Here is a 15,409-nt window from a genome sequence, read left to right on the forward strand (position 1 = left end):
TTTTTCTATTGCTGCTGTTGTTATTGCATAGAACAGAAAGAAATTGAGAGAGGACAGGAAGACAAAGAGAAGGAGAGAAATACAGACACCTGCAAACTGACTCCCCTGCAGGTGGGAAGCCAGGGCTCGAACCGGGATCCTTGTGTGGGTCCTTGCACTTTATATTATGTGTGTTTAACTCAGTACACCACTGCCTGGCCTCCAGAATCGTATAGTTTTCCGGCAATTCTATCCTCTAGCATCTTTTTGATTTCCCCTTCATTGTAGCACTATTTGAAAAACCAAGTAGCTATTATGGGACTTTTGTCTGATTCATTCATTTCACTGTTTGCTAGCATATTGACATCTGACTAAGAAATTGATTTGTTTGGGTCACACCAATTACTTAATTAAGTTTACTTGTCAAAAGATAAAGCATAAAGTGTAAGCATTGCTTTCAGCTAAGTGATTTTTAGCTGAGCATATTGGGGGAAGAAACACTGTGGGGCATAAACATATAGACAAAAGCTGTTTGCCAAATCTTGGCGCTGGTTGTCCTCCTTCAGAATCATGGTGATTCCAGGACTCTGCCTCTGGCTCAGTTGTCAGAGAAGCTGGTGGACTGGCAAGATAGAATCCTTGATTCTCAAACTTGATTGACCGGTTAAATACCTGCCTACATTTGACAAGCAAAATCTAAGGGAATCTACTGCTAGTGTGTCAGTAAATACATGAGCATATGAATAAACAAATCAGTAAGAATGGCAGAGGGAGGGAGTCGGGCAGTGGCGCAGCGGGTTAAGGCCACATGGCTCAAAGCACAAGGACCTGCATAAGGATCCCCACCTGGTGAAGCAGGTCTGCAGGTGTCTGTCTTTCTCTCCCCCTCTCTGTCTTTCCCTCCTCTCTCCATTTCTCTCAGTCCTATCCAACAACAACAACATCAATAACCACAACAGTGTTAAACAACAACAGCAACAAAAGTGAAAATAAATTAATAAATAAATATTAAAAAAAATAATGGCAGAGGGAATTTGACCTGATTTAGTCAGACATTTCACTGTCTCCAGAAATTTCTGGGCAATTCTTACTTCCCATTGTTCTGTCAGGTTTTATATTACTGCATACTGTTTTTATAGATAAACTTGTTTGTAGATATAAATACTCATACCAGGGGCCAGGCGTGACACACCCAGTTAAGCACACACAGTACTATGTGAAAGGACCAGTGCAAAGACCTGGGTTGAAGCCCCCTTTTCCCCATCTGCAGCAGGGATGATTCAGGATGAGTGAAGCAGGTCTGCAGGCATGTCTCTTTCTGTTTCCTCTCTATCTCCCCTTCCCTCTCAATTTCTCTCTGTCCTACTGAAGAAAATGATGGGGAGGAAATGGCAACCAGGAGTGATATATTTGTAGTGCTGGCACTGAGCCCTAGAGACCCAAGACATAAATCCCTTCAGTTTTCCTTGGATCCTCTTCATCAGGTGAGTTGAATCCTTACTGCCAAAATTAATCTTTACCTGAAAGTCCCACATCAAGCTATAGCCTGGTAATCAGATGTGAAAGGGCTGTGTTAGCCTGCCTGCACTCACATACCTTTTATGCCACTTATTAGCTAGCTGTTGGGCTGTCAGAAAAGTCACGATGTATTTTTATTTTATTAGTAATTTAATATTGATTTACAAAATTACATGTCAACAGGGGTATTATTCCATGCTATTCCTACCACCAGAGTTCTGATTCCCTGATCCCTGTATTGTAAGCTACAGCAGTTTTCCTAGGGCTGCAGATATGGGTTGACTATTATTTCTACAACTATCTTCCCACACAAGAATCTGGGTTTGAGCCCCAGGCTCCCCACCTGCAGGGGGGAAGCTTCACTAGTAGCGAAGTGGGTCGGTAGGTGCCTACCTTTTTCTCTCCCTCTCTACCTCCCCCTCCTCTCTCATTTTCTTCCTCTCTCATTTTCTTTCTGTCCTACCCAATAAAATGGAAAAAATCACTAGCAGGAGCAGTAGATTTATATATATATATATATTTATTGACTTATTTCCTTTTATTGCCCTTGTTCGACCCGAACTCCCCCTGTGGTTACAGACAGACTATGACCCACATAGTCAACAACTGCCACCTCTCCAGATTCAAAGGAGGTCTCAAAACTTTACATCAGGCTCAACCTGATGCTGTTGACTGGCTACGGAAGAAGGGTAAATGCTAGAAGAAGAAGAATTGCCCTTGTTGTTTTATTGTTGTAGTTATTGATGTTGTCATTGTTAGGTAGGACAGAGAGAAATGGAGAGAAGAGAAGACGGGGAGAGAAAGACACCTGCAGACCTGCTTCACTGTGAAGCGACTCCCCTGCATGTGGGGAGCTGGGACGCGAACCAGGATCCTCATGCCGGTCCTTGTGCTTGGCACCACCTGTGCTTAACCCACTGTGCTATCGCCCACCTCTCAAGCAGTGGAATCTTAGTGCTGGAACAGAGCCCAGTGACAACCCTGGAAGCAAAAAAAAAAGGTATAAGAAATGCCAAGATCAAGAATATTAAAATCTTCAATTCAAATCATTCACAAGAATGATTACCATAGTCATAATCAAGCTGCTAGGATTTTTTTTCCCCTCCACAATCTCCTCACTTATATAGATTTCCCTGAACTCCTGAGTGCAGAGTGCTGCTGCAAAATCTGAAACAGAAGTGCCAAGTTACTGGAGTCTTAGAAAGTTTGAAAAGGTACAAATTCGCTAGTTCTCTGCAACCTCTTATGTAAAATTACAAATTCCATCAGTAGGTCAGATGACTAAGTAAAGCAAGTGGATTCATCTCTGCCAGCTGTCTTGAGTACTATAACAATCCTGCTTTGAACTAATACTTGTGATCCAAAATTACTTCCAATTTCATGGCCAAGGCAAAATGAATTTGAAAGTACACTGATGACCTTCACATTAAAAAAAATGCTTTAAATACCAGTGCATGGGAATTTTGATAAAAATTGACAGTGGAGGAACATTGTCTGAAGACGCGCTGTTAGAGAATGAGGCTTTGCATACTGTCATGCAAACTGATGACTTTAGAAACTATCATACTTGTGGTTATGGAACTAAGTCAGTGGTAGAACACAGAACTTACATGAGTAAGGGCCTGAATTCACTCCTCAGCATTTTATATGCCAGAGTAATCAGTCCTCAAATTATGTTCACTCTCTCTAACCTCATTAAATAAGTAAACAAGTCTACTAAAAAGAATGTAAAGAACCAGGCGGAGCTATGAGCAGCAGCAGATCGCTTTCTCTCCTCTCCTCTCCTCACCTCTCCTCTCCTTTTCTCTCCCAGATCAACTAGGAATACCAAAGGAGACCACCCAGGACCGAAACAAGACAGGACTTGAATGACCACAGGAACCCACTAAATCATCGGTGAGTACAAACACGTGTGGCTGGTGACAGAGAGAAAAGAGGAGTCTAAGGAGAGATTAAGTGACTGCTAACAGTCCAGCAGTTTATCAGTTGAGACACCACCTCCAGTCTGCTCCACTAACAAGGGGACAGCAGAAGGGAGGAGAGGACTCCCCAGAGACTCACCAAGTGCAACTCTGAGTCTCCATTGCTACTGCCCTCAGAATCTGGAGCAGCAACAGGGAGGGACACCAGGGGACAGAGATCTAACCAGGAAACTCAGGAAAAAACCTATATCTCAGTAGCATAGCTGAGGGGCTATGAAAGTCTCTTTGCATAACCACTGGATTATCTCTGCCACACCCTGCTTTATCTCTTGGTCAGGAGTCAGTGATTAAGCTGAAGCCTATTGATAGTTTAAAAGCCCTCAGGTTCTCATAGCTACGGGGAAGAAAAAAAAAGAGGCTTTTAAACCACTGACCTCCAACTCAGGGATCTAAATACTATCGAAACAACTGTTAACTTCCAACACTGTGAACCCTTTAATTAACTCTCTTAGACACAAGTCAATCCAGGCAATAGTGATCAGTAATTTGAAAAGTACTAAGAGAGGGAACTCATAACATAATATATAAAATGGTTAAAACAACAAGAAGAAATATTGGAGAATCGAACCAGGACAAGAGTCCAGCTAAAAGTCCTCCAGAGGGTGAAGCACAAAATAACTGAGTTCAACATCCAAACATTAGCTAAGGAAATAATAACAGGAGTGAGTAAAGAATTTGAAAAAATTGTAATCAGAAATACAGGAACAACAAATGAGACTCTAGAAGAAAATACTAATTATCTCATGGTTATTAGAGATCTGAAAGCTGAAATCGCTGAGCTAAGAATGCAACTAGCTGAACAAGCTAAAACAGTATCAGAACAGGGCAACAAAATAGATGAACTCCAGAAAACAGAAGAGGGCAGAGAGAATAGAATAAATGAGGCTGAAGACAGAATTAGCAAGATCGAGGGTGATTTAGAGACAACTAAAAAAGAAGTAAGAGATCTCAAAAAGAGATTAATAGATGCTGAAAACAACAGAGTCCTATGTGATGACTTCAAAAGAAACAATATACACATTATTGGCATACCAGAGGAAGAAACAAAAGGAGAGGAAGAAAGCATTTTCCAGGCCATAATAGCTGAAAATTTCTCTAGTCTAGACAACATCAAAGACATAAAGATTCAAGAAGCCCAGAGGGTCCCAAACAGAATTAACCCAGACCTAAAGACACCAAGGCATATCATACTTAGAATGGAAAGGAATAAGGATAAAGAAAGGATCCTGAAGGCTGCAAGAGAAAAACAAAGAGTCACCTACAAAGGAAAACCCATAAGATTAGCAACAGACTTCTCCATACAAACACTACAGGCCAGAAGCAAATGGCAAGATATCTATCGAGTGCTCAATGAGAAAGGCTTTCAACCAAGAATACTGTATCCTGATAGACTGTCATTCAGGCTAGATGGAGGCATCAAAACCTTCTCAGACAAGCAACAGTTGAAGGAATCAACTATCACCAAGCCTGCCCTGAAAGAAGTTCTGAAAGGTCTCCTATAAACAATCAGACCACCAGAAATAGGACATATATAAAAACACTCTAAAACTCTACAAGAATGGCATTAAAATATCTTCAATATTTGATATCAATAAATGTCAATGGCCTGAATTCACTTATCAAAAGACACAGAGTAGGAAGATGGATCAGAAAACACAACCCAACAATATGCTGTCTACAGGAAACCCACCTAACTCAACAAGACAAACACAGACTTAAAGTGAAAGGATGGAAAACTATCATACAAGCCAATGGCCCACAAAAGGGGCAGGAACAGCTATTCTCATATCTGACACGATAGACTTTAAAATAGATAAGATTAAAAAAGATAGGAATGGACACTACTTAATGCTCAGAGGATCAATCAATCAATCAAGAGGACATAACAATTATTAACATCTATGCACCCAGTGGGAAGCCATTGAAATACATCAAACTTCTACTGAAAAAGCTACAGCAATATATTAACAGCAACACAATGATAGTACGGAACTTCAGCACCCCACTCTCTCAATTTGACAGATCATCCAGACAGAAAATCAATAAAGACATAAGGGAGCTAAATGAAGAGATAGATAAACTAGAACTATTGGACATTTTCACAGTCATTCATCCCAAGAAACTGGAGTACACATTTTACTCAAATCCACATGGGTTATTCTCAAGGATAGACCATATGTTAGGCCACAAAGACAGCATCAGCAAATTCAAGAGCATTGAAATCATCCCAAGCATCTTCTCAGACCACAGTGGAATTAAACTAACACTTAACAATCAACAAAAGATTAGTAAGAGTCCCAAAATGTGGAAGCTCAACAGTACACTTCTTAACAACTTCTGGGTCAAAGATGAAATAAAGGAAGAAATCAAAATGTTTCAAGACTTCAATGAAAATGAAGACACACACTATCAAAATATTTGGGACACAGCTAAAGCAGTACTAAGAGGGAAGTTCATAGCTATACAAGAACACATTAGCAAACAGAAAAAGCACAAATAAACAGCCTGATTGCACATCTTAAAGACCTAGAAGAAGAACAACAAAGTAACCCTAAAGCAACCAGAAGGACAGAAATCACTAAAGTTAGGGCAGAAATAAATAACATTGAGAATAAGAAAACCATACAAAAGATCAACGAAAGTAAATGTTGGTTCTTCGAAAGAGTGAACAAAATCAACAAACCTTTAGCCAGACTCACAAAACAAAAAAAGGGAGAAGACCCAAATAAATCGGATAGTAAATGAAAGAGGAGATATCACAACAGACACTGAAGAAATTCAACATATCATGCGAGGCTTCTTGAACAACTATATGCCACCAAGCTAGAGAACCTGGAAGAAATGGACAATTTCCTAGATATCTATCAACTTCCAAAACTAAGTAAAGAGAAAATTCATGAACAGGCCCATAACAGCTAGTGAAATTGAATCAGTTATCAAAAATCTCCCCCACAATACAAGTCCTGGACCAGATGGTTTTACAAATGAATTCTACAAAACCTTCAAAGAAGAACTAATACCTCTACTTTTAAAAGTCTTTCAGAAGATTGAAGACACTGGAATACTCCCTGCCAGCTTCTATGAAGCCAACATCACTCTGATACCAAAAGCAGACAGGGACACAACCAAAAAAGAAAACTACAGACGAATATCTCTGATGAACATAGATGCAAAAATATTGAACAAAATTCTAGCCAACCGGACACAGCAGTATATCAAAAAGATTGTTCATCATGACAAAGTGGGGTTTATCCCAGGCATGCAAGGTTGGTTTAATATATGTAAATCAATCAATGTGATCCACCACATCTACAAAAGCAAGACCAAAAACCGCATGGTCATATCAATAGATGCAGAGAAAGCCTTTGACAAAATACAGCATCCCTTTGATCAAAACACTACAAAAATGGGAACAGATGGAAAATTCCTGAAGATAGTGGAGTCTATATATAGCAAACCTACAGCCAACATCATACTCAATGGTGAAAACCTGGAAGCATTTCCACTCAGATCAGGTACTAGACAGGGATACCCACTATCACCATTACTATTCAACATAGTATTGGAAGTTCTTGCCATAACAGTCAGGCAGGAGCAAGGAATTAAAGGGATACAGACTGGAAGAAAAGAAGTCAAACTCTACCTATTTTCAGATGACATGATAGTATACACAGAAAAACCTAAGGAATCCAGCAAGAAGCTTTTGGAAATCATCAAGCAATACAGTAATGTGTCAGGCTATAAAATTAACATTCAAAAGTCAGTGGCATTCCTCTATGCAAACACTAAGCTAGAAGAAATTGAAATCCAGAAATCAATTCCTTTTACTATAGTAACGAAAACAATAAAATATCTAGGAGTAAACCTAACCAAAGAAGTGAAAGACTTGTATACTGAAAATTATGAGTCACTACTCAAAGAAATTGAAAAAGACACAAAGAAGTGGAAAGATATTCCATGTTCATGGGTTGGTAGAATTAACATCTTCAAAGTGAATATATTACCCAGAGCCATCTACAAATTTAATGCTATCGCCATCAAGATCCCAAGCACATTTTTTAGGAGAATAGAATCAATGCTACAGATGTTTATCTGGAACCAGAAAAGACCTAGAATTGCCAAAACAATCTTGAGAAAAAAGAACAGAACCAGAGGCATCACACTCCCAGATCTCAAACTGTATTATAGGGCCATTGTCATCAAAACTTCTTGGTGCTGGAACATGAATAGACACACTGACCAGTGGAATAGAGCCCAGAAGTGAGCCCCCACACCTGCGGACATCTAATCTTTGACAAAGGGCCCCAGACTATTAAATGGGGAAAGCAGAGTCTCTTCAACAAATGGTGTTGGAAACAATGGGTTGAAACATGCAGAAGAATGAAACTGAATCACTGTATTTCACCAAATACAAAAGTAAGCTCCAAGTGGATCAAGGACTTGGATGTTAGACCAGAAACTATCAGATACTTAGAGGAAAACATTGGCAGAACTCTTTTCCACATAAATTTTAAAGACATTCTCAATCTTCTTCTTGTAGCGTTTGCCCTTCTTCCGTAGCCAGTCAACAGTGTCAGGTTGAAAGCTGTCAGGAGCTGCTTGCTTGTTGCTGGCTTTGAAAGTGACTGGGATCCATGTGGATTCAGTCAGCTAGGAAGGATCGTCAGTTTCCCCAATGAATGGGTACTCACGGGATGCACCACGAGAAGGTCGATCCAATGCATCCCATATTCTCAATGAAACGAATCCAATTACAAAGAAGACTAAGGCAAGTATAAACGTATGGGACTACATCAAATTTAAAAGCTTCTTCACAGCAAAAGAAACCACTACCCAAACCAAGAGACCCCTCACAGAATAGGAGAAGATCTTTACATGCCATACATCAGACAAGAGTGTAATAACCAACATATATAAAGAGCTTGCCAAACTCAACAAGAAGACAATAAATAACCCCATCCAAAAATGGGGGGAGGACATGGACAGACTTTTCACCACAGAAGAGATCCAAAAGGCTGAGAAACACATGAAAAAATGCTCCAAGTCTCTGATTGTCAGAGAAAAGCAAATAAAGACAACAATGAGATACCACTTCACTCCTGTGAGAATGTCATACATCAGCAAAGGTAATAGCAGCAAATGCTGGAGAGGCTGTGGGGTCAAAGGAACCCTCCTACACTGCTGGTGGGAATGTCAGTTGGTCCAACCTCTGTGGAGAACAGTCTGGAGAACTCTCCAAAGGCTAGAAATGGACCTACCCTATGATCCTGCAATTCCTCTCCTGGGGATATATCCTAAGGAACCCAACACATCCATCCAAAAAGATCTGTGTACACATATGCTCTTGGCAGCACAATTTGTAATAGCCAAAACCTGGAAGCAACCCAGGTGTCCAACAACAGATGAGTGGCTGAGCAAGTTGTGGTATATATACACAATGGAATACTACTCAGCTGTACAAAATGGTGACTTCACCGTTTTCAGCCGATCTTGGATGGACCTTGAAAAAATCATGTTGAGTGAAATAAATCAGAAACAGAAGAATGAATATGGGATGATCTCACTCTCAGGCAGAAGTTGAAAAACAAGATCAGAAAAGAAAACACGGGTAGAACCTGAAATGTAATTGGCATATCGCACCAAAGTGAAAGACTCTGGGGTGGGTGGGAGGGGAGAATACAGGTCTATGAAGGATGATAAATGACATAGTGGGGGTTGTATTGTTAAATGGGAAACTGGGGAATGTTATGCATGAACAAACTATTGTATTTACTGTTGAATGTAAAATATTAATTCCCCAATAAAGAAATAAATTTAAAAAAATAGAATGTAAAGAACCCCCTAAATAATACCTTTGGCCCACCCGCATGTTAGATGTCAGGCTCAGGCAATATTAGTAAAGTCATGGGCCCCTTGGAATAGGCCTAAAATAGACCTACCAGCTTTTTCCATAATGGAGACCCCAAATCTCATCTGCTCTACTCTTGTCTTTAGGTTCCAATTATTAAACAATTTGTTCTGCTTTATATCTTAATGCTTTTTCAGCTACCAAGTTGCAGATGTTACCATGATGCCAACCTGACTTCCCTAGGCAGATGACCTCACTCACCAATGTACCCTGGGATCCCACTTCTCCAGAGCCTGTCCCCACTAGAGAAAGACAGAAACAGGCTTGGAGTTCGGATTGATCTGCCCAAACCCATGTCTAGTAGAGAAGCAATTCCAGAAACCAGACCTTCCACCTTCTGCACCCCATAATGATCCTGGGTCCATGCTCCCAGAGAGATAAAGAATAGGAAATCTTCCAATACAGGGAATGGGATATGGAATTCTGGTGGTGCAAACCATGTAGAATTGTATCCCTCTTATCCTATCCTACTTTAACTACCAATAAAACTTTCTTTGCTGACTCTCTGGTTGTCTAGCTTTTATTATTTTTTGTTTGTTTGTTTGTTTCTGTATTTATTTCTGGTCATTTTTAGATTCTGGTTCTAGTTCACACACTGCAAATATAATTCCTCAAGATTGGTAACAATGGCCATAAAGCTACTTTAATCACCTGACTATCTTGAGCAAAAGAGATAATTGAGGTCTATGCTCTGTTCCTGGATAAAGAACAGTGAGTTCACTCTCGTATTACCTTATGTTATTTATCTATTTGTGCTGGAGCTTAAAGATAGCTGGCTGGGTATCATGCATGTGGCCTGAGTTCAAAACTTAACACTACAGGAAAGTACCACAGCATGGTGGGAGGCTTCTTCTATATCTCAATCTCTCTCTCTGTATCTCACTGTTTCCTATGTCTCTCTATTTATCTATGATATAAAAATAATAAAACAGTCAGCCCAAGAGCAGTGAAATTGTATGGGCACAAGGCCCCAGAACCACCAAATTTATATATATAAATATATATATAAATGTTTTTCTACCTTCTGCAACCCACAATGACCTTGGGTTCATACTCCCAGAGGGATAGAGAATGGGAAAGCTATCAAGGGGAGAGGATGGGATATGGAGATCTGTTGGTGGGAATTGTATGGAGTTTTATCCCTCCTGTACTCTCCTATATTATGGTTTTGTTAATGTCTCCTTTTTTAAATAAGTAAATAAAAATAAAAGAAAGTGAAAGCAAACAAAAATTCTTTTTTTTCTTCCCACTAGAAAGGAGAAAATCTTTTTTGTGATCTGGACTTCTGTGTTTACTTTGACTTATAGCTGGGGTTATAGAACTGAAATTGTAGCTTTGTATCTGCATGCCTATAATTTATCTTTGTATGAGTGTAAAATATTTCCTCTCTCCATCAGGTACTAATTAATTAGATTTTGAAGTTCCTGTAATTAAAGGAGCTCTGTTGTAATTAGAGATAACAGGACTCATATTCCCACCCCCCCCATGTTTACAGAAAACAAAGAAGCTAGGATTTTTGTGTTTCCATGTGCTAAACTTTCAAAAGGTACACATTTTAGAATGTAAATTGCATTTGCATTATAAAAAATGAAATATTTTCCTTTATGAATCCAAGTTCACACAATCAAAATAAATTCTAAGATACATCAAACTATTTGAAATAGTTTAATTTTAAGACAGTTATATTTTTCTGAGATGAGATTGTCAGACTTGTGTTTGTTTTGATACTAGGTTATCTTAGCTTCCTAGACTTATGGTACTATTTTATTGGTAACAAACAAGGTAACAATGCTTATGATTATGATTAATCTAGCACTGTGCTGATCGAAATTGAATCACAATTCCAACAAATTGTTGTAATTACATATCAGCAGTAGGCATGGTTTTATCATGTGGCACTTAAAATATGATATCCAAGTTCTTTAGTTAATTTTACAACCAGGGTTATTGTTAAGTCTAGTTAATGGATAATATTTTGGGGGCTCTGGGATAATTTTTATGTAAGAAAGACAGCTAAACCTTTGGTTAAGTTTGAGCATTGGTTAAAATGAAAAAAGACATCATTGTACATTCATGTTACATTGACTCTTAGTTCAAGTTATTGTAGAGAAGGTATACTTTTGAGTCTGATTAAGGAATGCATACTCTGCACTGTCACTTTCCAGAGGTGTATAAATTGACATGTGAGGTAAAAGTGGGTTTATTTTCTTGGTCTCCTGAATTGCTTGTGTATGATATGGAATGATTGAGTATGTACTTCTCAGTAGCTAGTTAACTTGGTAAAGTAGGAGCTAGACAATTGGGTTAAATGTTACACTTCTTATGGGTAACTGAGTCTATACTAAGACCTTCTATTTGTCAGAAAGATGTTTTATCTGGGGAGACAGTATAAGCATGGTTATACAAAAAGACTTCATGTCTGAGGCTCTGATGTCCCGGGTTCAGTCCCAAGCATCACCATAAGCCAGGGTTGAATAGTGTTCTGGTCTATTCCTCTCTCTGTATCCTTCTCAATTCCGTCATAATAAATTAATTGATTGATTAATTGATTAATAAATTAAACAATTAATTAATATCTCCTGCCACCAGGGTTATTGCTGGGGCTTGGCACCAGCACTACAAATACACCATTCCTGAGCAGGACTTCTGGAGGTGGGGCTATGGGGCAGCAGCAGCTGTGTTTCTCTCCTCTCCTCTCCTGGGTCAACTAGGAATTCAAAAGAGAACACCAGGGAACACAACAAGCCAGGACTAGAAAGACTTAAGGAACCCACCAAATCACTGGTGAGACTGGTGAGTGCAAACAGGTGTGGCTAATGGACAGACAGGAGCCTAGGGAGAGATGAAGTGGCTGATAACAGTCTGGCAATTTATCAGTTGAGACACTACCTCCAGTCTGTTTCACTAACAAAAAGACAGCTAAAGAAAGGAGAGGACTCGCCTAAGACTCAGCAAATGCAACTGTGTGTCTCCATTGCTACTACCATCAAAATCTGGGATAGCCGTGGGTGTGGGGGGAGGGAGGCCCTGTGCAGACACCAGGGGACAGAGAACTAACCGGGAAACTAAGGAGAAGATCTATACCTCTGTGGCATAGCCATGGGGTTGTGAGAGTCTCTTTGCATAACCACTGGATTATCTCTTCCCACCCTGCTTTATCTTTTGGTCAGGAGTCAATGATTAAGTCAAGAAGCCTACTTATAGTTTAAAAGCCCTCTGGCTCCCATAGCCTACAGGGACGAAAAAGAACAAAAGAGGCCTTTAAGCCACTGTGCGCCAACTCAGGGATTAAAATAATATTAAAACAACTGTCAATTTCTACAACTGTGAACTCTTTAATTACCTTATTTAGATACAGGTCAATCCAGGCAAGAGTGATTAGTAATTTGAAAAGTACTGAGAGAGGGACCTCATAACATACTATAAAAAAAGGTTAAATCAACAAGAAGTACTGTTGGATAAATGAACCAGGACAAGAGTCCAGCTGAAAGCCCCCCAAAGGTTGAAGCACAAAATAATGAAGTCAACATCCAAACACTAGTTAAGAAAATAAACACAGGAGTGAGTAAAAAGTTTGAAAGAATTGTCATCAGAAATGCAGAAACAACCAATGAGACTCTGGAAGAAAACACTAATTATCTCAAGGTTAATGGAGAGTTGAAAGCGGAAATAGCTGAGCTAAGAACACAACTAGCTGAACAAACTAAAACAGTACCAGAACAGGGTAACAAAATAGATGAACTCCAGAAAACAGTAGAGGGGAAAGAGAATAGAATAAGTGAGGCTGAAGACAGAATTAGCAAGATCGAGGATGATTTAGAGACAACTAAAAAAGAAGAGATCTCAAAAAGAGATTAAGAGATACTGAAAACAACAACAGAGTCCTATGGGATGACTTCAAAAGAAATAATATGCATATTATTGGCTTACCAGAGGAAGAAAGAGAGGGAGGGGAAGAAAGCATTCTTCAGCATATAATAGCTGAAAACTTCTCTAGTCTAACAACATCAAAGACATAAAGGTTCAAGAAGCCCAGAGGGTCCCAAACAGAATTAACCCAGGCTTAAAGACACAAAGATACATCTATTTAGAATGGAAACGATAAAGGAAGGATCCTGAAGGCTGCAAGAGAAAAACAAAGAGGAAAACCCATAAGATTAGCAGTAGACTTCTCCACACAAACACTACAGGCCAGAAGCAAATGGCAAGATATCTATCGAGTGCTCAATGAGAAAGGCTTTCAACCACTGTATCCTGATAGATTGTCATTCAGACTAGATGGAGGCATCAAAACCTTCTCAGACAAGCAACAGTGGAAAGAATCAGCGATCACCAAGCCTGTCCTGAAAGAAGTTCTGAAAGGTCTCCTATAAACAGTCAGATCACCATAAATAGGCCACCTATCAGAACACTCTAAAAATCTATAAGAATGGCATTAAAATATCTTCAGTCTTTGATATAAATAGATGTCAATGGCCTGAATTCACCTATTAAAAGACACAGAATAGGAAGATAGATCAGAAAACAAAACCCAACAATATGCTGTCTACAGGAAACCCACCTAACTCAACAAGAAAAACACAGACTTAAAGTGAAAGGATGGAAAACTATCATACAAGCCAATGGCCCACAAAAAAGGGCAGGAACAGCTATTCTAACATTGGATACAATATAATTTAAAATAAATAAAATTTAAAAAGATAGAGATGGACACTAATTAATGCTCAGAGGATCAATCAATCAAGAGGACTTAACAATTATTAACATTCATGCACCCAATAAGAAGCCATCTAAATACATAAAACATCTACTGAAAGAGCTACAACAATACAGTAACAACAACACAATCATAGTAGGGGACTTCAACACCCCACTCTCTCAATTTGACAGATCATCCAGACAGAAAAATCAATAAAGACATAAGGGAGCTAAATGAAGAAATAGATAAACTAGAACTATTGGACATTTTCACAGTCATTCATCCCAAGAAACTGGAATACACATTTTACTCAAGTCCACATGGGTCAGACCATATGTTAGGCCACAAAGACAGCATCAGCAAATTCAAGAGCATTAAAATCATCCCAAGCATCTTCTCAGACCACAGTGGAATTAAGCTAACACTTAACAATCAACAAAAGATTAGTAAGAGTCCCAAAATGTGGAAGCTCAACAGTACACTACTTAATAACTACTCAGTCAAGAGGAAATAAAGAAGTCAAAATGTTTTGAAAGTTCCATGAAAATGAAGACACAAGCTATCAAAATATGTGGGACATAGCTAAGGCAGTACTGAGAGGGAAGTTCATAGCCATACAAGCACACATAAGGAAACAAGGAAAAGCACAAATAAACAGCCTGATTGCCCATCTTAGAGGCTTAGAAGAAGAACAAAAGAACCCTAAAGCTAGCAGAAGGACAGAAAACACTAAAGTTAGGACAGAAATAAATAACATAGAAAGTAAGAAAACCATACAAAAGATCAACAAAGTAAATGTTGGTTCTTTGAAAGAGTAAACAAAATCAACAAACCTTTAGCCAGAATCACAAAATGAAAAAAGGAGAAGACCCAAATAAATTGGATCATAAATGAAAGAGGAGATATCACAAAAGACACCGCAGAAATTCAGCATATCATTGAAGACTTCTATGAACAACTATACGCCACCAAAGTAAAGAACCTGAAAGAAATGGACAATTTCCTAGATACCTACAAACTTCCAAAATTAAGTAAAGAGGAAGTAGATAACTTGAACATGCCCATCACAGCTAGCTGAAATTGAAACAGTTATCAAAAACCTTCCCAAAAATAAAAGTCCTGGACCAGGTGATTTTACAAATGAATTCTACAAAACCTTCAAAGAAGAACTAATACCTCTACTTTTAAAAGTCTTTCAGAAGATTGAAGACACTGGAATACTCCTTCCAGCTACTATGAAGCCAATATCACTCTGATACCAAAAGCAGACAGGGACACAACCAAAAAAGAAAGCTACAGACCAATATCTCTGATGAACATAGA

The sequence above is a fragment of the Erinaceus europaeus genome, chromosome 19 (genome assembly GCF_950295315.1).
Source record: "Erinaceus europaeus chromosome 19, mEriEur2.1, whole genome shotgun sequence".
NCBI classification, from domain to species: domain Eukaryota; kingdom Metazoa; phylum Chordata; class Mammalia; order Eulipotyphla; family Erinaceidae; genus Erinaceus; species Erinaceus europaeus.